The sequence below is a fragment of the Labeo rohita genome, unplaced genomic scaffold (genome assembly GCF_022985175.1).
Source record: "Labeo rohita strain BAU-BD-2019 unplaced genomic scaffold, IGBB_LRoh.1.0 scaffold_152, whole genome shotgun sequence".
In the NCBI taxonomy this organism is placed as follows: Eukaryota; Metazoa; Chordata; class Actinopteri; order Cypriniformes; family Cyprinidae; genus Labeo; species Labeo rohita.
In genome coordinates, this window is record NW_026127692.1 from 1,362 (window position 1) to 9,645 (window position 8,284).

The following is an 8,284-nucleotide window of genomic DNA, read 5'->3' on the forward strand; positions in this document are numbered from 1 at the left end:
TGTTGCATACCTTTATCTTTTGCCCGTTTCTCCTCATCTTCTTTTTTTCCTAAATTGGGCACCTGACAGCTTTGGCCTTTTTCTCTCTATCGCTGTGTTTACTTTGTAATCGACAATCAACAGATTTCCCAACGCTGTCACTCACGACCAGAAGTCAAGACTAAACCAATTCACCTCCACATCATAATCGTTTTTTATTACCTATTTTTATTAGCAGTTTCGCACAATTAAATAAATAAAAAAGTGCAACTTATTGGTCTGTGTTTATCTTTTTTTTTCTCTTTTTTTTCAAAGTAATATTTTGAATGAAATGTGCGTTATTTGTAATAAAGTCAGGTGTCACTGACATAGTTTAGCCCACCTCCTTGTCCACTTCATTTGGGAGAGGTGAACTGTACTCTGCTCCCCTCCCCTCCCCTCCTTGTAAGCTAGGTGAATACATGTGACTACATTTCAATGCAGGACAATCTGTTGATGCTTTCTCAGACCACTTCACTGTTGGGTATTGCCACCTTGCATTATGGCACACTGGATGCCAAAATGCTGCCATACAAACAACTTCATGTTGTTAGAAAAAGAGCAACTTGGGAAATAACCATCGGACTTCTGAGTCTAGTGTGGTGCTCTAATCCTTTTTGTCCATGAACACTTTCTTTACCATTCTGTTTCTAATATTCTACATGGTCAAGATTGCCCTCATTGCTCTGCATCTTCTATTCTGTATTGGTACTTACCTGCCTGCTGCTACTACTTTCTTCTTTGAACTTTTTCCAACTTCCTCTGTCTGTTGTCTCTCCTTGTCTGCCTCCATCTCTTCTGTCTCCATCACTCCCAGCTCTTTCTCTTCGCTCCCCACTCTCTCACTTTCTACTATCTCTTTCTGTGTCTCCATATCCATCTCCTGCATGTCCCTCCTCTCAATCTCTTCTATTTTACTTTTCTCCCCCTGTCCTCTCTGGTCTTCATCATTTATTTCTCCTTCTACCTTATCTTCTTCACCTGTCCTCTCTTGCTGGCCCATCAGAACTTCTGTCTCCACCACTCGCAGCTCGTTCTGCTCCTCTATCTCTCCTCTCTCCACTCTCTCACCCTCTACGCTGTCTTCCTGTGCCTCTGTCTCCATGTTGTCCCACCTCCCAGTCTGTCCTAGTTTATATTGCTCCCCCTGTCCAGTCTGGTCTTCATCATCTACTTCTCTTTCTGACTCCTCTTCTTCCCCTGTCCTCTCTTGCTGCCCCACCTCCTCTCTTACAGGACCACATGCTTCGATTAAAAAAATAAATAAATTACACAACACAAAACAAAACAAGACATTTAGGGTGCAGTATATGGTTCAAAATTTGACGTTTAAAGGAGAAGTCCACTTCCAAAACAAAGATTCACATATGATGTACTCAACCCTTGTTTTCCAAGATGTTCATGTCTTTCTTTTATCAGTCGTAAAGAAATTATGCTTTAAACTTCCAAAATGCAGTTTAAATGCGGCTTTAAACGATCCCAAATGTGGCTGTAAACCGATCTCAGCCGAAGAAGAAGGGTCTTATCTAACAAAACGCTTGGTTATTGTCATTAAAAAAAGACAATTTAAATACTTTTTGTTCTCACTCAACTTCAAAAATCATTTCAAAATCATCCTACATCGCTGCAGAAGTACCGACACAGTCTTTGATAAAGTGAACAAGCAAAGAAGATCAAACACCACTGACAAAAAAGGTAAAACAGTGATATAGGATGATTTTGAAGTTGAGGGAGAACATGAGATGGGAGTTTTTCAACATACACTAACTGTCATAAACCGGAACAAAAACAGGCAGAGCGAGACAAGATGAGCGTTTGCCATTAAAAAGTATTTAAATTGTATTATTTTTAATGAAAATAACCAATCATTTTCCTAGATAAGACCCTTCTTTCTCAGCTAGGATCGTTTACAACCATATTTGGGATCGTTTGAAGTCGCATTTAATCTGCATTTTGGAAGTTCAAACTTGTAGCACCATATCAGTCCATTATATGAAGAAAAATGCTGAAATGTTTTCCTCAAAAAAACAAAAACAAAAACAAAACAAAACAAAAAAAATTTCTTTATGACTGAAGAAAGAAAGACATGAACATCTTGAATGACAAGAGGGTGAGTACATTAGATGTAAATCGTTGTTCTGGAAGTGGACTTCTCCTTTAAGACCAAAAGTAGAACAGAATTACCCAGTATTTTAAGTAATCTAGATTGTGTGAAAAATGTTTTGCTCTGACATTTAAATCTGATCCATCTGGATAGGTACACAATACAGGATCAATCTTAACGGAGAGTCATGAATGTACTGATGTTGTGATGTGACCTACCTTCTAACAATCCTTCAAATAGACACACTATCTTCTCCAGGACTGCATGTGCTACTACTGGCAGCTCAAACGGGCACTGAAGCTGGGCCGTCCACTTTTTATTTTGTGGCCTGTACTTTCTCAACATCAGGAGGGTAAAGTATCCAAGGGCCTTCAGTTTCTCCACCTTAACACAAAAAAGCATTTAAATTAACACAGAGAGACTTTCAAGGCAGGGTTAAAAAGGGCAAAAAAGACATTTAGTTTATTATTATTAATTATTAATATTATTATTATTAATCACAGGCTGTCTTTAAAAATAGAGAGTGGGCAATGTTTTTATAAGAGTGAACCACCAGAGCAACTCTTCTGGGGTCACTGAGTCATATGCAAATCTGTCTTTTCTTGTAAGAAATCAAACTTTTACATTTTTAAATGTTTATTACCAGCAGTGCACTGTTATCAAATATTTTTGCCTCATTGCGAGACTACTTTTTTGCGCCCACTCCCTGGCTCTGGTCCTGAACACTTTCTTGCGTGCTGTCTGTCTAACCTTCAAGTCCAGCAGCTTCCCACACTGAGTAAAGGAGAAAGACAGAGAGGGTGAGGGGGAGACAGTATGACAAATAGGGGTCTAATCTGTGGTTGTCACGAATCTGGTCGGTGTCCCGTTGTCCGCTCACCACCAGATGTCACTCTCACCTCACCTACACACTCTGACTGTTGCACCACACTCCGGACTGCATCTCCCATCCTCCACCGCACTGTTTGCGTCAGCCCCCGTGACCAATCAGGCGTTTTACAAAAGCCCCGGTCCTTCCACTTGCAAACCACGGATTGTTGAATTATTGTATTGTTGTGATTGTTAGCGTTTCCTAGTTTCCTCGTTCCTGGTTTTGTTCTCCCGCCTGGTTTTCTCGTTCACTCTGTCTAGCCGCCTGCCTTTGGATTTTCGCTCTGGTTTATTGGACTATTCTCTTCTACTGCCTGTGATATTCCTGTCTGCTCCTGCCTCGACCCTGCCTGTACGACCTTGTCTTTGTCCCGCCCATCTAATAAAAGCTTGCGCATGGATCCACTCGCCTCTCGTCTCTCACTCCCTGTAACAGAACAATCCGTCACACAAGGATCCAGCAGCTTCACTCCCGGACATTCAACAGATATGGACACAGACAGAACTCTATGCAGGATCAAGCAAGGACCAAACACACTCGAGCAATATACCCGTGAGTTTCTGGCCATAGCCAATTATTCCACCCTACCGGACTGTATTAAAATTGAGGTTTTTTGTGACGGCGCAAACGAGCACTTGAGGGCGAGACTGAGACGCGAGGGTCCACGCTCCTCTCTAGCAGCTTTCATGAACTTTGCGTTGTCGTGCGTGGGTTCGCCGTGCACCGTGGGGCTCGCAGAGAGGGAACGCGACAACGCGGTAATGGTGACCGCGCGTCCCACCCGCAGATTGGCGGTCATGCCGGAGCACGATCCCACAAACACGTTTGCCGCCTGGATCGCCCGTGAAATGGCGGGCGTGCTGGAGCGCGCTCAAGCTATGACGACGGCCGCGGATAGCGCTGCTCGAATGGCGGCGACAGCGGTGCCCGTTCACAAAATGGCGGCCGCGCCGGAGCGCGATCATACTCAGGTGGCGACAACAGAGCCCGTGCACAAAATGGCGGCGACTGCGGTGCCTGTTCGCAAGATGGCGGTGACGGCGGAGCCCGTTCACAAAATGGCGGCGATCACAAAGCTCCGTCACGTCACAGCTGCCATACAAGAGCCATTTAAAGGTACAGTTACATTTCCTGAGTCAATTCAAGTTCCCAAGTCTACCCAAGTTGCTGCTGTATTTCCTGAGGCGGGGCAAGTTTCCAAGTCAGGTCAAGTTGCAGCTGCATTTCCTGAGTCAAGTCAAGTTTCCAAGTCAAGTCAAGTTGCAGCTGTATTTCCTGAGTCAAGTCAAGTTTCCGAGTCAAGTCAAGTTGCAGCTGTGTTTCCTGAGTCAAGTCAAGTTTCCGAGTCCAGTCAAGTTGCAGCTGTATTACCTGAGCCAAGTCAAGTTTACAAGTCAAGTCAAGGTTCAGCTGCATTTCCCGAGTCAAGTCAAGTTTCCAAGTCAGGTCAAGCTACGGTCCTTGTTCCTGTGTCAAGTCAAGTTAGAGCTATCGTTCCTATCTCAAGTCAAGGAACAGCCATCTTTCCTAAGCCAAGCACTGTCAAGATGGCTGCCACGCCAGAGCCACTGCACAAGATGGCTGCCACGCCAGAGCCACTGCACAAGATGGCCGCTGTCTCCAAGCCACTCCACAAGATGGCCGCCATTCCTGAACCTGTGGTCAGCACCCGGAAGCCACCTGTGGTCATGATGGCCCACGTGCTGGACACACCCCTAATGACAGTATGGGCAGCTAAAGTGGCTCTCCTTCATGTCGCGGCGGCTACCCCTGAGTCAAGTCAAGACACAGAATCAAGCCAGGTCACAGCCGTTCTCCACGAATCAAGCCCGGTCACAGCTGTTGTTCCTGAGTCAAGTCACGTTACAGCTGTTGTTCCTGAGCCAAGCTATGTTGTTCATGAGTCAAGTCCTGTTACAGCGGATCTCCATGAGCCAAGCCAGGTTACCACAGGTCCTCAAGAGCCAAGTCAAGCTTCAGCCGCTGCTCTAGAATCAGGTCAGGCTACAGCTGAAGCCTCCAAGTCTAGTCAAGCTTCCAAGTCCAGTCAAGCTTCCAAGTCCAGCAACGTCAAGGCTGTCGTTCCTGTGCCAAGTAAAGACATTGTTAATCCTCACAAGCCAAGTGAAGCCAGGGCCGCTTCTCCTAAGTCAAGCAAGGTCACAGCCGTGGTTCCTGAGTCAAGTAAGGTCATTGATCTTCGCGAGCCAAGTCAAGTCACAGTTGATGTTCACAAGCCAAGTCAGGCCTCAGCCAGTTACCACGAACCAGGTCAGGTCACCGGTGATCCTCATAGGCCAGGTCAAATCATCGTTGGACTTCACGTGTCAGGTCAAGTCACAGCAGCACTTATTGAGCCAAGTCAAGCCGCCTGCCTTTGGATTTTCGCTCTGGTTTATTGGACAATTCTCTTCTACTGCCTGTGATATTCCTGTCTGCTCCTGCTTCGACCCTGCCTGTACGACTTTGTCTTTGTCCCGCCCATCTAATAAAAGCTCGCGCGTGGATCCGCTCGCCTCTCGTCTCTCACTCCCTGTAACAGTGGTCCAGTTGATTAAGCAATGCTGATTTTCTAGCCCTCTACAAGGGGCTAGAAAACAAGGGCCTAAATAATGACTTGGATACCAAGTGAATGTAATTTATTTAACACAGACCAAATATGCAGCTGAGTTAATGCATCAGCATGTTTTAATAATATTAATAGCATGACGCTAGAAAGTTAGTTATGGATTTTATGTTACGTCCATTGTCTGGCCACAGACATTATACCTTAAGGTGTAATTATTACATGAGATGGTGGAGATGTTGCCATTTTCTTAAATTTTGAAATCAAAATATGGACATCATGAACTGGATCTCAATGAACTGAGTGACCATGGTTGAGAACCACTGCAACAATGTACTGTCTGTAATAGACAGATTCAATGTCAAATGTGAATAGCCTTGTAAGAGGATGCTATTTAAAGCAATCAACAGTCAAACATTCAATATCAACAGGTACCTTTCCATCAGGTGAGAAATGAAACGTTTGAGACACGAATTTGTGGTGTATAAACAAAACTCTTTGTCTTTTTATGATGAACCTAATGTCTCCACTGCAAACTCCAATTTTATTGTCACTGTATTGCTTGGGCAACAAATATTGAGATATTTAATGCCAATAAAGTTTATTAGAATTTGGACTTAATGCATGAAAATGGTGGTTAGCGGTTAGCTGTTGGCCTATTGTACATTATTTACCTTGGTGCATCTTTGATTGCCGCAATTAATCTTTTGTAGGCAATGGGCGTATTGCTGAAGAGTTGATCCACCGGGCATTTTCCTACAAACAGAACAAAAACAAAATATAATTATCAACATGCCACATAACTAAATATTTAATTCTGCAGGAGGACCTAATGTGAGCATATCCTAGGACTTTCTAATGGGACTATAAAGATAAAAAGGACATAACAAAAGCACGTTCTTGTCAACAATGGATAGAGTTGAAGAAATGGAGGTTATTATAGTACTGTTACCAAATAACTATTATGAAAGTACTAACACAATGGCAATGACACTGCTGAGTAAAGTCAGACTTAATACCTTATTGTTTTGTTTTTCTGCTAAAGACAAAATCTCTAGTCCAAATCGTGCTTAATTTTCCTTTAGGTAAAATGCACTATATACATGTTTAAATTAGAAATCAAATATCCCGGGAATAGGAGGCTAATCCAACCCTACTGTATCATGGATCTGCAGGACTGAGGGGGACAGAAATGTCAAAATGTTATTTATATATTTATATTTTTGGTCTAATTGACAGGTTTTATTAATTTATTTACTTATATCTTACTATTCATTGGCTAAGAAATCAAATACACAGCTGGACAATAACCAATCATTTCAATTCTGTAATGTTTTTTCCTATATTTTCCTATTGGCAATTTTATGATTTGTTCATATACTACACTTTTCCATTTCTAATCACAAAATAAGGCAGAAAATATATTTTACACTTTCTATAGACAATGGTAATAAATCTTTTGTCAGTTAGCACTGTATTATTCATATTATTTGTTTATTACCTGGAGATGATTTGAGAAACACACATAAACCATATATTGCAGCAATCGTGCATGTATTGTCTTCAGGTCTCCACAGAGATGGTTAGGCTTTTCTAGTGAAATGATTGGTTATTTTCTAAACAAAAATTAAAAATAAAAATGAAAAATAAAAAAATAAATTGACAATTTATATACTTGTTAACCTCAAATGCTCAGCTTCTCTGGCTCTGTGTGAATGCTGTGTATTCTGGTTCATGACAGTTATGTCATAAAACTCCTATCTCATTTTCTCCTTCAACTTCAAAATCGTCCTACATCAGTGCAGAAGTACAGACCCAGTGTTTACAAAGTGAACATGCAAAGAAGGTCAAACGTCATTTACAAAAAAAAAAAAAAAAAAAAAAAAAAGGTAAAACAGCAATGTAGGATGATTTTGAAGTTGGAGGACAAAATGAGATGGGAGTTTTACAACATACTCTAAAGGTATTGAGTATACATGTGCATCACAGAGAATAGACAAGATGTGCATTTGAGGTTAAAAAGTATATAAATTGTAATTTTTTTTTAAAAAAAAAAGTGATCGTTTTAGATAAAACCCTTCTTCCTCAGTTGGGATCATTTAGAGCCTTTTGAAGCTGCATTTAAATTGCATTTTGGAAGTTCAAATTTGGGGGCACCATAGAAGTTCATTATGGAGAGAAATCCTGAAATGTTTTCCTCAAAAAATGTAATTTCTTTACAACTGAAGAAAGAATGACATGAACATCTTGGATAACAAGGGGATGAGTGAATTATCTGTAAAGTTTTTTTTCTGAAAGTGGACTTTAATTTAAGATGAAGTTAACTGTTAGACTGAGATCAGACAATGTTTCATACACACCATGTCAGCATCATGTCATTTGATGGTCTATAACTAGGTTTGAGAACTGCATGACTACTTGAACGGCATTCATTCATTAAAGAATATACTTTATCTTTAAATAACAGTCCATTAAACTCATCATGATGTTCGTTTTATACTATTATTATTATTCAAGGTACATTGAGCTCAGTGTGAAGTGCTCCAGTGGTACCGCAAATACAGTGAGAGGCTGCCTTTGTTCCTGAGAGACACGAGGGTGTTGTGGTTGACCACATCATGGATCACCATGTCCTACCGCCGGGAAGATGTCACAGTGCATGGGGATGGAGTTTTCAGTGTGAAGAGCCAGACTGCAGATTATTACAAAATGTGTTTTGGTTCCC

General features: G+C 41.6%; 1 pseudogene; it reads right to left on the minus strand.

Annotated features, from left to right (window-relative positions):
* Nucleotides 1-734: 734 nt before the first annotated feature.
* LOC127158492 (uncharacterized) lies at nucleotides 735-6,311 on the minus strand (annotated as a pseudogene).
* Between the last annotated feature and the right edge of the window lie 1,973 nt (nucleotides 6,312-8,284).